This window comes from Canis lupus, chromosome 4 (genome assembly GCF_003254725.2).
Source record: "Canis lupus dingo isolate Sandy chromosome 4, ASM325472v2, whole genome shotgun sequence".
NCBI classification, from domain to species: Eukaryota; Metazoa; Chordata; class Mammalia; order Carnivora; family Canidae; genus Canis; species Canis lupus.
In genome coordinates this window covers 32,917,722-32,936,976 of record NC_064246.1, presented here as the reverse complement: position 1 = coordinate 32,936,976, position 19,255 = coordinate 32,917,722, and the positions used below count along the sequence as shown (strand labels likewise).

General features: G+C 39.0%; 1 protein-coding gene across 10 annotated transcripts in view; it reads right to left on the bottom strand.

Annotated features, from left to right (window-relative positions):
* The window catches only part of CCSER2 (coiled-coil serine rich protein 2), a 189,695-nt gene extending 170,626 nt beyond the window's left edge, over nucleotides 1-19,069 (bottom strand). For 4 of the 10 annotated variants that reach the window (XR_003131035.3, XM_025435093.3, XM_025435094.3 and 1 more), the window contains exons 1-2: nucleotides 18,923-19,065; nucleotides 12,982-13,042 (exon numbers count right to left, since the gene is read on the bottom strand). The gene's annotated coding sequence lies outside the window, so the exon portion shown is untranslated. Of the gene's footprint in view, nucleotides 1-12,981; nucleotides 13,043-18,922 lie in introns of all 10 variants that reach the window. The other 6 variants (XM_025435088.3, XM_025435092.3, XM_025435090.3 and 3 more) reach the window with 4 other exon arrangements.
* Between the last annotated feature and the right edge of the window lie 186 nt (nucleotides 19,070-19,255).

The window sequence follows — 19,255 nt, the reverse complement described above, 5'->3', positions numbered from 1 at the left end:
GTGTTGGTGAGAATGTAGAAAAAAAGAAGCACTCAAGCACTGTTGATGGGAATGCAAACTGGTGTAGCCACTGTGGAAAACAGTACAAAGGTTTCTCAAAAAGTTAAAAGTAGAGCTACCTCTATGACCCAGCAATCACACTACAGGGTATTTACCCACAGGATACAAGAACACTAATTCAAAGGGATACATGCACCCTATGCTTATAGCAGCATTATTTACAATAGCCAAGATATAGAAGCATCCCAAGTGTCCATCATTAGATGAATGCATAAAAAAGATATAGCATATAAGGGTGACTGGGTGGCTCAGTAGGATGAATGTCCAACTCTTGGTTTCAGTTCGGGTCATGGTCTCAGGGTCGTGGGATCAAGCCCTGTGTCAGGCACTGTGCTAACAATGGAGTCTGCTTGTCCTTCTCCCTCCCCACACTTGCACTTGAATGCTTGCTCTCTCTAAAATAAATAAATAGATAAAATCTTCAAATATTTATATAAACCCAGAAGATATAGTGTGTATTTATAATGGAATATTATTCAGTCATAAAAAATGAAATCTTGCCATTTGCATTGACATGGATGGGGGGGCACTAGAGTATAATGCTAAGTGAAATAAGTCAATCAAAGATAAATACCATATGATTTCATTTGTGTGTAGAATTTAAGAAACAAAACAAATAAGCAAAAGGAAAAATATGAGAGAGAGAGACACAAACCAAGAAATAGACTCTAAATTGTAGAGAACAAACTGATGGTTATCAGAGGGGAGGTGAGTAGGGGATGGATTAAATAGGTGATGAGATTAAGGAGAGCACTTGTCCTGATAAGCACTGAGTGATGTATGGAATTATTGAATCATATATTGTACACCTGAAACTAATAGCACACTGTATTATAACTGGAATTAAAACTTAAAAATAAAATAATGAATGAATCTATCAAAATATTTTGTCCAGCATGGTTATTTATGATTAGAAGGAATGTTAGCTGGAATGTCCTAGCTCATCAGAACCAGAAATGGAGTCTCCTCTTATGACTTTAAGAAAACTTAAAATTTTCCACACACACAAACTTATTACTTTCTCCATATGAAAATACAAAAGTGACATAAAAAAAGATAAACCAGATAAAAGTAACTTCTTAGCAAGAACAGTATTTTTAAATGAAATATTTTAATGTAATAGAAGAAAGGGCTATTAACTTCTATACCTTTGAAAATGCTACTCTGTCATACAGTGTACTTCAATAAAGCAGAATTTTAGAATTGGGAAATTACAGCTCATACAGGAAACTGAATCGAGAAAAGTTAAGAGAATTGCCATTCAGAGTCTGCTGACCACAGAGCCAGCCTTTCTCATACAGGATAGGCCTAGCAATTCTTTCAGAATTCACTCAACAACCACTTATGACAAATTACTAGATACAAAGAATAAGAAAGAAACCCTGCTCCCATTCTTTCCAAGTGTCTACCTATCTCATCTAATAAAACTTGATTTTTTTCATGTACCAATTAAAAGAACAATTCCAGTTTTATTTTTTAAATTTAATTACTAACATCCAATGGTGTCATTTTCTATTATTCTTGGTCGGCAAATATAAAATAATGCTTTCATAAGAAAAAAGCTTTCCAAGTTTGGACATTAAATAATTCTTTTTTTTTTTAAATATATTTATCCATTTATTCATGAGAGACAGAGAGAGAGAGAGAGAGAGAGAGAGAGTCAGAGACACAGGCAGAGGGAGAAGCAGGCTCCATGCAGGGAGCCCAATGCGGAATTCAATCCTGGGTCTCCAGGATCACGCCCCAGGTCGAAGGCGGCACCAAACCGCTGAGCCACCCGGGCTGCCCCTGGACATTAAATAATTCAATGATAAAGACATTTTTCTGTAAAAATAAGGTATGGACTTATTTTTAAGATTGCTTTTAAATATGCTAATTTTAGCATATTAAGCTTTGTCTCAGAAATAACTGCCTAAACTCTAGTTATAATTACTACTTATTAGTTTTGATTATAAATAATATTAGGGATGCCTGGGTGGCTCAGTAGCTGAGTGTCTGTCTTTGGCTCAGGGTATGATCCCAGAGTCCCGGGATTGAGTCCTACATCGAGCTTCCTGCAGGGAGCCTGCTTCTCCCTCTGCCTATGTCTCTGCCTGTCTGTCTTTCTGTGTCTCTCATGAATAAATAAATAAAATCTCTAAAAAATAATAATATTATTAAAATATTAACCTATTTTAGGACAATTAGAGTATTGGTACAGAATATTCAAATAATATACTAGCAGTACTTTGAATAAATAATTTAGACAGCAAAAAAATGCCTTACACAATCCCTTGGTCATTCACTGTATTTCAGGTCTCTACCCAATTTGATATGTTACCATGAAAAATTCAAATATTTTTTAATCTCAAGAAACCAAATTTTGCTCCTTAGTTTAACAATTTTAACTGATGAGTTCAAAGGGTTTAACAGTGTGATAAGGCCACAAAACAAGCAATCTTACTACTACACTAAACGGAACATAATATCAAAATCAGAAGAGTTAATGCAGACTATTGAAGGCTCACTTCCAGCTGGGAAGACATTAACAGTTCTAAGCATTACATTTTCCCCTTATGAAACTAACCATAAACTAGTCAGTTGGCTATAATAACTAGATAAAATTTAACATTTTACTTTTTACATTATTTTAAAGTATTTCCCACATTACTACAGTTACATTTATTATTTTAATGGCTACAATAGCTATACTATATTACATCAAGATAATATGCTTAAGTCATTTAACCACAAATTACTAGACCAGAGGTTATGAACATCTTTATTCTTTAATATGCCACTTTTAGAATTACTCTGACAAAATGGATATATACAGAGGGGCTAAGAGTGAAGAACTATGTTACATAATATAAAGCATTTACAAATGTGTTAGCCTATCCAATAGAATATATGTTACTATCATATAGTTTAAGGTGTCAGAGAGGGACAGAATTAGTATTAATGGATAAAAATAACTGAAAGGCAGTGTCAGCTCAAAATAAAGAAAGCCTTTCAAACTATTAGAATTACTCAACAAGGTAATGTGCTGTCACATAAAACACTAAGGTGTGCCTCTGAAAACATTCTAAAACAAGCTGAATAATCACTTGCTGAGAGAGTGGCGACTCTTACACCGGGCGGGCAACAGACCAGATAACCTCTCATGTTTCCTTTCACTAAGCATACTCAAATATTTAATCTTTTGCCATGATCCTAGCAAGGTGCTAGGTGCTAAGTATACAAAAGTTGACAAAACAGACCTGGCCTCTATCGCTTTTGCAATCACAGCCCAGTGTAGGAGACAGAGAAAAAGAGAAGGAAAACAAAGACAAGAACAGGCAAACAACTATGAATCATAAGTCCTATGAAGGAAAAACAACAAAGTGCTATAGGAGAAAACACAAGACTGGGCATCAAGGAAGGCATCTTGAGGAAAAGTATTTAAGTTATAACCTAAAGAAAGAAGAGTAACTAGACAGAGTGCTCTGGTCCAAAGGAAAGCCACTGAAGGTTATAAGGAGAGTGACATGATCTGATTTTCATTTCTAAAAAGTCATTGTGGCTGCTATGTGCTATTCATTTGCTATGTGGCAAATGAATTGGAAGGGAGAAAACACTGGAGCAGGGAAATAGTAAGCAGCTAGGCAGGAAAGAGCCTGGATGAGAAATGATGATGGACTGAGCAGGTTCAAGTAAATGGGTAAAAAGAAGTAGAAGAGTTCGTTGAAAATCCAGGCAGGCGGAAATGGGAACTGTGTTACTGGGTGATAGATTAAATGCAAGGGATGAGGAAAAAGGGAAAAGAGAAATCAAGGATGACTCTCAGGTTTCTGGCTTGAAAACTAGTCAAATGGTGCTGCCATTTTCTGAAACGGAAAGACTGGAGAAGAGACAGATTTGGAGTAAAAGGGGAAATCCAACTTTAAGTTTCTATGATTTTCTTTAGATCCTTAATAACCAAAAATCTCATTCTTTATTTTCTGCTCTTTAAAAGGCAGTCTGTATAAGGAAAGAAACGCTATAAAGGAGACTTGGTCACTGAAAAAAAAAAAAAAAATGGAATGCAAATGGTAGATTAATTGTATCAGTGTTAAACTTAGTGAAGTCCATAACTGCATAGCGGTTAGATTTTTTTTTTTTTTAAATCCCCATTCTTAGAAAATACATGTGGAAAAAGAAAAAGAAAAAAAGAAAATACATGTGGCTGTATTTAGGGGTAACATATGCAACTTACTCTCAAATGCTTGGGTGGGGTGTGTATATGCATGTGTGTACAAAAGACCACATATATGTATACAGACATGTATGTACATGCATATGTACATACGTATATATGAAAGAAAGGAAATAATAAATAGCATTAAATTTTGACAATAGGTGAATCTGGATAAAGATTATTTGAATATTCTTTGTACTATTTTCATTCTTGCAACTTTCCTCTGAGTATGAAATTATCTCCAAATTTTTTTTAAATGTTAAGCAGTCAATACTACACTTATCTTATTAAAACTAAATAATTCTAATTATTTTTGACTCACTTCTTTTGTATTTCTCCCCAACCAGTCATTCTGTCTTTTCTATTACCCAGAGTAGTATCCCCATCAGGAGACACGAAGCATACACAACAGCTCCACAAAGAGAGCATGACAAGAAGTGAGGGTATAACAACAGGCTTCTTGGAATTTGTAATCTCCCATGACATACAATATCTATATCTCTGCTCTCTGGAAGGTACTAAGTCCTATGATCTGATCTGTATCAGTCTGCTAGATGACAGTGTTTTGTAGTTTTACTTCTCATGTAATATATAGCAATAAACTCACTGTAGAATCAGCATGTTCATGTGACACCTGCCTGGATTAAGTGCTCCTCCTCTATGATCCCATACACCTCTGGGAATAGCAACTGTCCCACCATTTTATTTTAAAAGCATATCTACATGTGTTCTACTGTCTCTATTAGACTGGGAGCTCCTTGAGAATAAGGACTACAATATATTTGGTTTTTTTCAATTCCTAAAAACTATCATAATATGTAGAAAAAACATCCAATGAAAGCTATTAAGTAAAGAATGAAAGTTACTGAAAAACCTAAATATGCATGACTGCCCTTTTACTTAGAAGGTATTCTATTTCTTCCCCTTGGACATAACAGTATGTATAAAGAGTCACTCTAATTCCTTAGCAAGGGAGACATAATTTCTAAGTGTTTCTGATAAAGAACTGAAAATGCCAGTAATACTTACTACACACAATCCCCAAATAGTGTTTCCTTCAATAACACAAATAATTATAATTTTATAAAATATGACTAATAAAATGTAAAAGTGTATACTGTAGGCTGAGGCCTAAGAATCAACCACACCTTAAAATCAAAGTACATTTATATTTAACCTATACTCACTAATGGCCAATCAATGCAAGGAACACTTCGGTGACAAGAAAATACATGTCATAATATTCTAGCCAGAACTTTGTTCTATATCATCAAAGAGATTTTAAGCAAAATTATGTAAAGTAGTAAATAAATGAAAATTTATTTTACTAATCATTTTACTATGAAAGGTAGTTTTTTAAATGCTACAATTAATGTTGCCAAAGAATATATGATTAAATGAGAATATACATAAAATACTCCAAAAACAAAATTATAAAGCAGATATGCATCCTTAAGAAAAATGACTATATGTTAACATCTCAAAATGTCCCAAATATCAAATGCTAAAATACCAAATGTTTAAAAGACACTTCTGAACTTATAAAAGTAACAAAACTTAGGTGAGTCCCTAGTAGGGCCTGATCTGTTTTTAGCATTCAGAAAGGGCAGAACCCAGAGATTCAAATTGAAATATAATTTAAAACCGTCAGTGTCTTTCCAGCCACTTAGGAATTAGCTCTTCCTCTGTTTCAAGCTTGATACTGGTTAGGTCTACTTGTGGTTTATATCGTGTCTTTCCTGCACTCATGAGAGTTTCCTGATACTTGGTACACTGTCCCTGTGTGCTGCCCAACGTTATTGCTCTGGACTCACCTAGAGGGGCCCAAATACTCCAGCCCCACCTAGAGAATGGTAGGCAGCCCAGCTCTGCCGTTAGACCCCTGACAATGGTGAGTATGTGCCTCTAACCATCCTCTTCAGCCTTCTCCCATTAATGAAAGAAAAAATACAATGTCTCCTACCCAGGTACTCTGTCTACATCCTTGCTATTTTCCTAGTTAACTTTAGATTTTCCCAACTCATAAAATATAACGCACATGACAATTTCTTTTAAAGGCGGGGGGAACAGAGGGAGAGAGAGAATCCCAAGCGGGTTCCATGCCCAGTGCAGAACCCAACACAGGTCTTGAACTAACAACCCTGAGACATGACCTGAGCCAAAATCAAGAGTCAGAAGTTTAACTGAGTGAGCCACCCGGGGGCCCATATATGTCGATTTTTAGTAATTCTCAAATCCATCCTGTCTTCTCCAACAACACTTAATCTAGACTTTTACCATCATTAGCCAGAATTCTAGCATAAGGTTCCTTAATTCCCTATCTTCACCTTGTTTCTGTTAATCCACCCTTTATACTTATCTCAGACTTAATACTCAAAATTATAAATCTGACCATGTTACTCTTCAATTTAAAATCCTCCAATGGCTCTCCAAAGAACAAATGCCTTAAAGCAGTACTAACAGTAGCAGCCGGTACCTACTGAGCATTTGTGTGCCAGGTATCTGCAATACCTCATTTAAATCTCACAACAATCCTACAAAATAGATAACTTTATTATTCTGATTTTGCAGATTTAAGGAAATTGAAACATGCAGAAATCACATAATCTGTCCACAGACACACAGATAGTAAGCAAATATAGCTAAGATTACAAAGGCTTTCCAAATATGGCTATGGTATTCCTTTGCAGCTGTTCTCTCCCATCACTACCCAACAAACCCTGCCTTCCACTCATGCCAAACCACCCACTCTTTTCTAGTTCATTAAAAAAATATCCTATAAGATCATTTCGCTGCTAGACCTTTGTTTCCCTATCTTTCCTTGCCTTTTCCCTTTAATCCTTAGAAATAATATTTTCTTAATCCACAAATTTCTTATACAAAGCATAAATTATTTCTTACTATCATCTTCTAGAGATATTAGGAAATTGACCTTTTATGGATACATAAAGATTACTACTCCATGGTTCTGGTGCTACTTAGGGTAGAAGACAAAAAGCTATTTTGTTTCTGCCATTCCTCCAGATAGAATCAACATGAATTTCTTTTTTTTTTTTTAAAGATTTTATTTTATTTACTCATGAGAGATACAGAGCGAGTGAGAGAGAGGCAGAGGGAGAAGCAGACTCCACGCAAGGGAGCCCGACGCGGGACTCGATCCCGGGTCTCCAGGATCAGGCCCTGGGCTGCAGGCGGCACTAAACTGCTGCGCCACCAGGGCTGCCCTCAACATGAATTTCTTATACAATATCCAGCGTCAGGCAGAAAACTTACTTTCAAGGACTTTTTGCAATGGTCTACTCAGGATATTAGAGCCTGGCCCAAGGAAACTGTAAAGGGAATGGAGAACAGCGCCAACAGCAGAACTTACCAGCTAACAGAAAATGAGGGCGAGGAGACCAGAAGTCAGGATGATTCCCAGGTTTATAATTTGAGTAACTGAGTGACTGGCAGCATCATTAACCAAAATAGGAAAATGAGGTGAATACATGAGTCTAGAGAAAAACATGTACTTAATTTTTGATGTTTCTAAGTTTCAGGTTTTCTACTATACAATCAAGTGAGCATTCTAAGTAGCAAACCTAAGGACTGGAGTGCTCAAGAGGTAAACAGGGCCGAAGAAATGAACACAAAGGAGATAATGAAACACAATATGTGTTCCAAGAAAGCATGACAGAATGAAGATAAAGAGGTCAGACTGAAAACCCCAGGACACACCAACATTAAAGGATGGGACTGGTAAAAGACAGCTGAGAAACAATAGGTAAGAAAAGGGAACAGGAATGATGTCAGGAAGGCAGACAAGGTATTATGAACATGGGCATGGTCATCTAAAAGGTTCACACCATATTTAACAACCAGGAACTACATCCAAGAATAGATACAATTTCAGTAAGTAAAAGAAGCAAAAGTAACAACACTGTTTCGGATGGCAGAATGGCTCAAACAAAGCAAAAAAGGAAAAGTATGAAGTGTGTTCAGAACAGAACGTAGAAGAGTTTTGCTGGAATGGAGAGTTCATGTAGCAGAAGAGGAGAAAGGAAGTCTGGGCCAAAGCCTTTGCATTCCAGATTATATTCTATTTTGGATTTCCATGAGCAGAAAGAAGGACTTGGTTGTTTTTGTTTTTTTCTCTTAAAGACAATGAAGCAATCTGATGACAGTGTTCATGAACTGGAATGACAAGAGAGTTAAGGCTAGACAAACTATTAAGCAGTCTTAAAATTATCTAAGGCCTGAAAAGGACTGGTAGTAGCCAAAGTAAGAATTAAGGAGTACATAAAAAAGAGATTTCTCTACTCCCAAGGTGCCCTAGATATTCCACTATTACTAAAGTACTATACTCATCATATATCACAATAGTTCACGGACTGAGACCTTCTCTTCTTCAGCCTCTCATCACGAGTACTGACAAATCAGGAACACAGGATGTGGCCAAAAACTGTTTGTTGGATTAGTTGGATTATAATAGAACTCAATAATAATAAGATATGAAGTGAGACTTAAAAATACTACACAGAAACCTAAGTAACTTACAAGATGATGCTACAGAAAACACTAATGCAAAGTCAAGATCAAGTAGAGAAAATGAGTTTAAGATATGTCTAGGATAGAGACGGTGGGGAAGGATAACCAGATAGAAACATCAAAGAGAAAAAAATTGAAACCACAAAGGAAAAATATTCAGATATTCAGACAAAAAAAGATTTGAGATACATAATCTATCTGAATTACTCATTTGTATAATCTTTACAAATTATATTGATGCAAAAAGCCCAACCAAATGGGTCAATCAAAACCGGGTCAACGTTGAATAATCCTTTGCTTTACTCAATTATTCAATCAACAAAAATTTATTGAGAGACTCTAAGTTTAGTGTTGAGGTAAGGAAGACCCAGCCATGAAAGCAAACAGATTAAAAATACAGCAAATACTACAATAAGATAACTTCGTGCAAATGTTACAAGAATACAAGTAACAGAGAATATAATGGAGGAAGGATAGAGGAGACATGATGAAAATATGCCTAGAAGCTTTCCCAGGGGAGGAAACTTTTATTTGGATTTTTAAAAAGAAGAGGTGATTTAACAAAGTAGCTAAGAAGTTGGATGGTATTCTGGAAAAAAGGAATATTATGTGCAAAACCATAGAGATGTCAGAGTTTCCCTTCTTCATGGAACCATGACAGAAGATAAAGGCCACATCAAGTGGAGGACTTTCTGTACACAGACAGCAATTTGACCATTCTTCTGTGATAAGAAACATCAGATATGCCTTAGAACCAAGTAAGGAGCATTCTGAATCCTCTACCACAGAGTGCTGGTGCAGGCAGGAGGTGAGCAAGAAGCCAAAAAAAAAAAAAAAAGGTGTCTAACATCCGTAGACAACAGAAAGCCACAGAAGATTTTTAAGCAACAATAAGACCTTACCAGATCTGTGTTTCAGAAATTCAAGTCAGAAGTATGGATAAGTGGCTAAGGGAAGAAAATCTGGAAGAAGACCAATGAAGAAGATTAAAAAGCGATTACAGTAATGCTTCAGCACTAAATATTGACAACTACGTACTCAAACATAAATGAACCACAGAAGAAGGCATATAAAGTAATGTAACTGTAATATGGGCTTTCAACATAAGTTTCTAAACTCATCTCAAACATCAACTCAATAATCAGAAGCAATTACAGAAAAAGTGTGGCCAAGTACATTAGGAAAAAGGGAAAAGAATGGCCATCAAATCTTTCTCTTAAGAATACTTCACTTACATTTTAAGTTTTTTTTTAATTGAATAATTTTTTTCCTTTTTAAAAAACGGTACTTCACAGTAAAACTACCATATTGGACACAGATTACCAAAACAGATTTTAGAACCACAGGGCAAGCACTTGTGCAAAACTGCTGAGAACGATAAACAGGGAGAAGTTACCAGACAAAAACAGGTTAGCAAAACAAACAAAAAACACACATTTGTAACTCACAAATAAAAACTAGTTTTGAACTGATAAAAATTCACCAAATTAGGAATAGGAGATGTTCTTTAATACCTCTCTCCACTAGCTACTGTCTTAATTTGAAAGAAATAGGTCAATACAGAAGGATATATATTTGATAATGATAGACCGTGGGATCACAGATTAGAATTAATTTCATTTATTTTTCAAAGACATGGCTCCTTTAATTTTTCCCTCTCTATTGGATCATTTTATCGGCTATAAACATTTTTGTATTTGTTCAAATATACTAGAAAAGCATTCATCTTTAAAAAAAATAATTCCTTGACTCCACATCCCTTCTAGTTATCACCCTGTTTTTCTCTTCAATTTATAGCAAACTCCTTGAAAGAATCAGTTGTCTCCAATTCCTCTCTACAGTTCTCTCTTAAATTCCCTCCAATAAAGTTTTCATCACCATTAATCTACCGGGAACTTGTTATAATCACCAATGATTTTCAATACTGCTAAACCTAACAGTCACAACCTAGTCCTGGATCTAATAACATCTGACACAGCTGTTCACACTCTCCCTCCTTCTTAAAACACTTACGGGCTTCAGGGATACCATTCACTCTGAGTCCCCCTCCCTCATAGTGCTTCTTGCTCTCTTTTGCTAGCTCTAGCTCTTCTCTAGTTCTCCCTCTCCTTTTCCCTTTCCCTGTCAACATTACAGGACCCTAAGGCAGAATCTCTGGGCTTCTTCTCCAGCCATACTTCCTAGATTATCCTAATCAGTTTCCAGGGTATTAAACACTACCTCTATGCCAATGACCGGAAATTTCTACCTCCAGCCCAGACCTCGGCCCTGAACTGCAGAGTCATGTATACCTCATTGTGTCAGACAACATCTCCGCTTGGACTGCTAATGTAACATGTCCAAAATTAAACTTATTTCCCACCTGCTTTTCCTAAAGTCTTCCCTATCTTAGTAAATGGCAATTCCAATTCTTCCACTTATTAGGATAAAACCAACAAACAGCCACATCCAATCCACCATCAAATTTTGTTGGATTTGCTTTCAAAATGTATACAGATCGCGAGCACTCCTGCCAATCCCTGCCTAAAATCACTATCGTCTCCCACATTGAATTACTGCGGGAGCCTCCTGAATGATCTCATTACACCTAGCCTCAGATAGTCTCTACATAACTGCTGAGAGGTCTATTTAAATCAAGCCAAAATCTTTCAGTGCTTCTCCCCTTCAGAGTAAAAGTCAAAGTCCTACTGGCACCCAAGGCCACGTATGATCTACCACGCACCCGTCTCCCAGCACCCCTTACAGTCCCCCACCTCATCTTCCACTAATCATTCCCCTCATTGCCTCCAATCATCTATGTGCGGCTCTTCAAGCAAGATGAGCATGCTTCAGCTACAAGATATTTGCATTACTTTCATCTTCCTCAAACACTCTCTCCCCTAATCTCTGCAGATTAGATCACAATCTCATTTCTTCCATATATCTGCTCAAATATCATCCATCATTGCAGCCTTCTCTAAGCATCTTATATAAAACAGCAGCATCCTCCTTGCATGCTCTCTTATTCTGCTTTTTCTCCACAGCACTATAATAACTGACATATTACATATACTGTTGCTTCTTTTCTGTATCTTGTCGTTAGAATGAAAGTTCCACAACAGCAAAAAATGTGTTTTCTTCACTGCACTATTATTAGGACATGCTCAGTGGGTATTTCTTTAATGGATGAATGGCATGAATCAGGAAAATCCAGACTGAGGATCTGGTCTCAAAGCCTGGGTTGAGAAGATTTAAAGTGTGGAACTTCTCAACTCCCGGGAAAATGCTGACTGCAAAATGGCCATGAAATGAAGAAAATAAACCCAAAAAACTTTTTAAGAATAAAAATAAAAGAATAAGAAAAAAAAATGGCCATCCCTGCCTTCCCACTCCCCAGATATGTTTCCTATAACCTGGCCTATGGACTCAGAGTATCACCAGAATATCACCAGACCCATTCTACACTTAAATAACTGTTACAAATAGTTCCTGCTTTTCTAAACTATGATTGTCAGAGAAAACTGTAATTGCCAACCCCAACACTGGCTGCCAAGTCATAATGGTCAGAGAAAGCTCTCAAATTTCCCCAAAGCACTCAGGCTGCAACCAAATATCATTAATATGATGACAACAACAATTCAAAGTACCTTCTGGTGTCTGCCTAAGTTAGCTGTCCCTAGTGTATTCTGTAGGGGCTCTATCGTCAAGATTATGGTATCCTGGTATGGGGGGAGGGGTGTGTTTGAGGAAGCTGGGGGAAGGACAGAGAAAGAAAGGAAGAAGAGGCGGGAGGGCAAGGGTGCTGGAGGGGGAGAAGGAAAGAGACAGAGGGAAGGATGGAGGGAAAGAGAGGAGGGAGGGCGAGAGGGAGGCAGAAGGAGAATGAATGAGAATTAATTCAAAGAAACAGGGCCTAAATTTATTTTTTGTATTTTAAAGAGAGGTAGATTGCCAGGGAATGGAAAGGATCTACTAAGCTATAAATTATCACATTACAGAAGGACCAAAACCCTGAGACATCCAGCATTCCTCAGCTAAAAAGCTGTCTTGCATCTCCCACTCCCACACCCAGAATTGAAGATATGGGGTAGGGGACCATGATAAATTGGACAGTTGGGAGCGGTGAATGGGGAGAAGAGTGTGGTAAAAACTACAGAAAAGAAGGGAAAAGAAAAGTAGTTATCCTTTTGACGCCCTTTACCCCTTTTTATTGTACTTACCAAGTACAGAAACCGGCCAGATGAAAATTGGGAAGAAAGCAGAGCGAAGAGTAAGGATGCTCTGAAACAAACAAGAGCAGAAGAAATCACACACAAATTCCTTTTCTAAGTGGCTCTATGAAACCAGTCATATGAAATAAATTGGGAACTGACCAAGGAAATTTAAAACAAGCCCCACACCTTAGATAACTACAGGACAGAAATTCATAAATATTTGCAATGATGGCCTTAGGGCATTTTTAAGATCAACAATCCTCGAAGATGATCCAGCTATATTCAAACTGATCAACAGGGAAAAGTAAACAGATGAAAAACTTCAGCTTTCATGGATGGATCCAGTCTTTAGGACTCCTCTAGCTTCTCAATGGTTCCAAATCTCAAAACCACCAATCAGAAGTCTTGAAAGTGAGAAAAGTAACTCAGGGGGAACATTCAAAAGCAATCAACTCAGCAGAGAAGAGCTGAAAACTCACAGATTACATCTAACATATTCTGATTTGTCAATTCACTTAAAAAGGAAGGAGGATTCTGACTGGTTGCTCTCAATAGGCTGAGTCATATCCCAGCATCAGCACCAGTAGCAGGCGTTAGAAGCTAAACGCAGGAAAACCACAAGATACTGAGAAAGGCAGGGAGGAAAAAGTCAGTAACAAAGACAACGTAGCTGTACGTAAGCATAAGCGCCGGACAGCAGCGTATCCCACTGGGACACAACAGTCAGAACTGCCTATAGCCTCAACAGCATCCTGTATTTACCTTTGTGCTAATATTTCCCTCCCCTTAACACACCTCCCCAGTCTGGCACTGATGACTCTCCCTGCTTCTCCCTGACACCTGCCACCTTCTAGAGCTCCTCCTCCTTCAGGCCCTCTTTGATTTAGGTGATTTGGTGTTTCCCCACCCCCAATTCAGTCTTCTGTCTTCTTCTTGTATTAGTTCATCCTGTATTAGCTCATGCCTCCTACACAGTCCCTGTCCTTGAAAAATGCACATAATCCAATAGGGTGGGTGAATGTGTCACTAGATTAGGTGCAATACATCATAGTCAGTGCCATGAAAGATAGAACAAAGTGTCGGAAGCACAGATTCATTCGTCATTACCCTACTCCATAGGGTAGGGAACACTCCAGCTTCCCACTCTCCTGCACATGAGTTACTAAGTCCTGTATCTTTCCATAATATCCCCTGATCTCCAAATCCACTCTGCATTTCAGGCTTCATTTCTCATATGACCTACTTCAACCACCTTCTATCAGAAACACAATTCAATATATTTCCACACTGCCACATCAGCCAACTCCCTAAACAACATACCCTATCATCCCTTTGCTCTCAAACATCTAATATCTTTCCATTGCCTACAAGACAAAGTTCAAATCCTTAGCACAGAAAATAAGATAATACAGTTCTCAAACAGAGCCTTTTAAAAGTAGTTGACTGGGTAACAGTTCTACTGCTCACTAGCTGTGTTACCTCTGGCAGGTCACTTTGCCTAAGTTTCCTCATTTGCAAAGTGAGGATACAAAAAGGACCTACCTCCTATGGTTGTTATGAGAGATAAGTAGGTAAGTAACTCCATGCCAAGTACCAGCACCGTATCCAGCATTCAATGTTAACTATTACCCTGGGATAGCTCATCTATCTAGAATGTCTCACTCCCCAAAGGAAGCAGATAACCAAAGCTTTACTTTCATATATTTTAGAATGATTAACAATAAGCGTTAAATCAGAAATGACCTTCCGGTTAACCATGAACCAACAAAAACTTCAATTAACCAAAATATGCTTTCCTGAAATTTTCATTTATCAAAATTTACTATAATTTACTTAAAAACAAGTATCCATTCATTTAAAAAAAATAATAACTAAGTTAGTTTTTTTGTTGTTGTTTCCTATTCAAGCTCAGGAAGGAAAAAAAGCAGCTGCTTACCAATGGAAACTCAGATATTTATAAAAATGTGATTCTCTATAGTACAAAATCCACATAAACTAAATTCAATCTTAATTGCATATATAATTTTCTAAAGATATATACATATGATAAAATAAACTCTAGAAGCTTAGGAAAATAAAAGTGTACATCAGATGGTGGACTAACATTCATTTTCGGACCTCACAATCAAAAGATGAAATCACAAAAAATTTTTTGTAAGTGATTTTAATAATTTTAAAAACTGCCAAGTCCACGATAATAAAAATAAAACAGATCAGAAACATATTTTAAGAGATTCAAATATTTATGATGTTAAGTGCTTATGAAAATTGGTAAAAAGATTCCAATAAATTTATGGGCAAAAGACAAACAACTCATACAAAGGAGAAAGTAAAACTAGAAAAATACTGCATTTGCTTTTCTATTGTAGACACTGATGTTAGCCAGTAGGTACTCTTACACCTATTTTTAAAAAACAAACTCTTAAGAACCTATAAAAGTATGATGAAACTGGTCAACCAAACTGCAGGAGGCAGTGTAAATCAATAAAATCAATTAAAAAAAAAAAAAAAAAACTTTCAGAAATAAATTTGGCAATATTTTTCAAAAGTGACAAAAACCTTCATGCCCCTTGCCCTTGTAATTCTCCTTCCCGGGTCTTTATCCTAAAGGGAAGAAGCAAAACATAGCACAACCATGTGATAACTGCATTCCTTGCAAAACAAGAAACTAGTATGTCCAACTATTAAAAATAAGTAACTCAATTCACTGTAACATTGTATAATTGAAATGTACAAAAATCACAGCAAAAAAGAAAACATTATATATGAAAGTAAATATTGAACATTATATTTATGCTTTGATTATAGTATAAAATCACGTAGATTTGGTGAGAAACAAATGAGAAGAAAAAGTAAACTTTTTTTTTTCTTATTTCTTTCATCATTAAGTTGTTTGTAAAGTAAAAAGCTTGTTGGAATTGATCAGGCCCACTAGAGTAAGTACACGCTTGGAAACTGGCTTTTCAGAGGCATAAAACCACAACTGTCCATCTTCTTTCCCCCAAAACCTATCACGGAAGAGTAATCAGATAGACTCTTCTCACGCACACACTAGCCCTACGTGTAATTTTAGCCATGCTACCAGCCATCTGTAACCTTATTATATTAAAATCTCATTTTACCATCAAAACGTAACTATATGTGGGATCCCCATATGGCAAGCAGAAGCCACTTGTGATGGGGCATCTGGAGAGGGCCCCAAGCACTGAAGTTAAAAACTATTTGGCCAACGGAGTAATGAAGGTTAGGTTTCTCCTCTATCCCCAAATGAATAATCATGTTTCTCACCACTCAAGGGCTCTGAGGTCCCAAGAGTGGCAGCTAAGTATTCAAGGAGGGAGAAAATACAAGCTGGTTTGTTCTCCCTCTGAAAATTGGCAGCCTCCTCATCTTCCCCAAAAGCACCATGAAGTAATGAAAAGGACACAAGCATGAGGTCAGGAGATGTGGGGTACGACTGACTCTAAGCAACCTCAAACAAGGCACTTATCTTTCGAGCGTTAGTTGTTTAATGGGTAAAATTTTTAAAATTGAACCAAGTAATTTATTGATTCCTTCAAATTCAACATTCTATTTATAGACCCCTTTACTAATACATGTCTATGCCCCTCAAAATCTTCCACTCCGATTGTAGAACAATCATTAAGACTCTGAATTAGGAAACTGGGGACAAAGGTAAAATACAGTCAAAGCTGTATCTCAGGTCTGTCCCTTTCTACTTGCATGACCTTGGGTAAATTACTTTGCCTCAAAATAAAGTCCTATGAATTAACAAAGCAGCAATCCTTACCGGCCATGCCTTTTTTAGTCTTGCATCACAGAATGCATTGGTTTTTGCTGTCATAACTGGGGTTTTTAGTCCCAACCAGCAACACTTTTGACTGTGTTCTTGGAAATTTCAATGCAACTTGCATATTCATTTTTCCCATGTTTTCCGATATTGCAAGAGATAGTTAACAAAGTTTGCCTATCTTAAACCTATATTCAGAATTAAGAGCATTCCTCAAAAATTCAATTAACGGTTGAGTACCTGTACCACATAAGAGTACATGGGAGAGTTGCAAAGGTCCTTTCGGAAGAAACCCAAAAATCTTATGGAGACAGACACATAAACACATCATCACTAACTGACAAATGCTAAATGCATAACAAATGATGTGCATTGGGTCAGTCAAGACAAAGGGGATAAGATGTCTGGACCGCTTCCAGAGGTGATATTTTCAGGAGGGTCTTGAAGAGTATACGAGGTAGAGAAGAATTCTCAACAGAGTGAACGGTGTAAAATCACAAAGGAAGATGTCATCTTCCGAGAACCCTTAAGTAGTCTTTGTATGGAGAGGTGGGCGAAATGGTAGAAACAGAATCAGAAACGCAAGTTAACAGCCACTGTAAAGGACTCTGACTTCGATCACACACAGATTATGTAGAGTCATGATGGACTCAGCAACCTATACTGAGTCACTGATGGAAGCAAAGTCCCCTTCTTCCAACACACCAAGCAGTTGAGCCAAAGCAACAACAACCAAAAAAAAAAAGAAGGTCTCCATCTGGAAATATAGGATAAATGGCTGGTTGTTGCTATTGTTTCAAATGGAGACTTCTTGCTCTCAGGATGCTTCTTCTAGCAGTTTCTTACCAAGGCACATCAGTATCACACCGGGGTGAAAGAGTAAGAATTATGGCTAAAGGACTCAGGAAAGTGTGTGTTGAAGTCAATGGTGTTGGGAACACTAAAGGAAACCATCAAATAATACTAAAGAGCCATAATAAATCACAAGACAAAACAGGAATAAATGTCTGAGAAGATGGACTCAAGGCAAAACATTCAGGAGCGTTTAAGACCTTATCCTATATGGATTGCAGATAAGCCATGTTTTGTGCATGTGGGGGGGGGGGTGCCTTGAGAATCCCTTTCGGTTAAAGGAGAGGTTAAAAATCTTTAAACCAGCCCAAAAGATGATGTGCTGTTTTTGTTGTTTTTGTTTTGTTTTTAAAATGGCAAAAATAATAGGCTCCATTATATTTTAATCGGGAGAATAGGAATGCCTTCGCGAACGTCTATCCTGAAAAGACTAGAGCTCAATTTTCATCTCACGGATGGGAGTGAGACATGCACATTTCACTCTGGGACCTCGAGGTCCGTGCGTCAGTAGGGTCCACACTGCCAAGGCCTAGTCTCGGGGCTGCAAGCCTCCCCGGCTGGGGAGCCCTACAGACATGAATTGGCAATTATTGCAATTCAAACTCGGGCTTAGCCACCAAGGACTGTACCTCAGAGGCACCATTCTTCCTTTTACTTTGATTAAAAAAAAAAAAAAGAAGAAGAAGAAAAAAAAAAGTAGGAGCATTTAAAAAAAAAAAAAAAAAAAACACCGATAGGTCTAAAGACAGCAGGTGTCCACAGGAGACGAGAAGCAGCATCTGGACCCTCTGGCAACCGTGGGGTCCACCGAAGTTTGGTCTCAGGATGTGCCCTAGGGTGTGTCTTTGTTTGGGGCCCATTAAAAAAAAAAAGAAGAAGAAGAAGAAAAAAAAAAGAAAAAGAACAGCCGTCCTTCGGGGCACCCGGGTACTTTCCCCCATCAACCCGCACGAGCATCCTGGCTCTGAAATCACTGGGGGACGTGGCCTCGCCCTGATTGCTCCAGGAAGGCGCGGCCCCAGCGCCCGTCACTGCCCGCGGGGCGCGGGGCGTCCGACCCTCCCCGCCCCGGGCTCGGCGCTCGCCCCTCCTCGAGCCGCTCGGGGGCGCGGGGGGCGCCGGGGGTCACGGCCTCGCCGCAGGTGCAGGGCCCCTCCCCCCCGGACGGCCGCGCCCGGCCCCGACCCGGACCCCGACCCCGACCCGACCTCGACCTCGACCAGACCCGACCTCGACCCCGACCCCGACCCCGAACCCGACCCCGACCCCGACCCGGCCCGGCCCGCCCCCGCCCCCGGCTCTCACCGTGCGGAGGTCACGCCGCCGCCTCCCCGCCCGCGGGCCGCCCGAGGAGCGCAGGTGAGGCGAGGGCGGCCCGTCACATCCCCGCCGCCCGGCCCGCCGCAGCCAGCATCGCGTCCGCGGCCCGAGCCAGCGCCTGACTCCCGACGCGCCGCGCCCCCTCCCTCGGCCTGCGCCCGCCCTGGACTCCGCCCTCCGGGGCACGCGCACCGCGCACGCGCGGCCCCGCCCCCGGCGCCCCCGGCGCCCCCCGCGCAGGCGCACTCCCCGCGCGGCCAGGCCCCGCCTTCGGGCCAGCCTCGGCCCACCTCTGGCCCCGCCCCCGCCTCCGCAGGC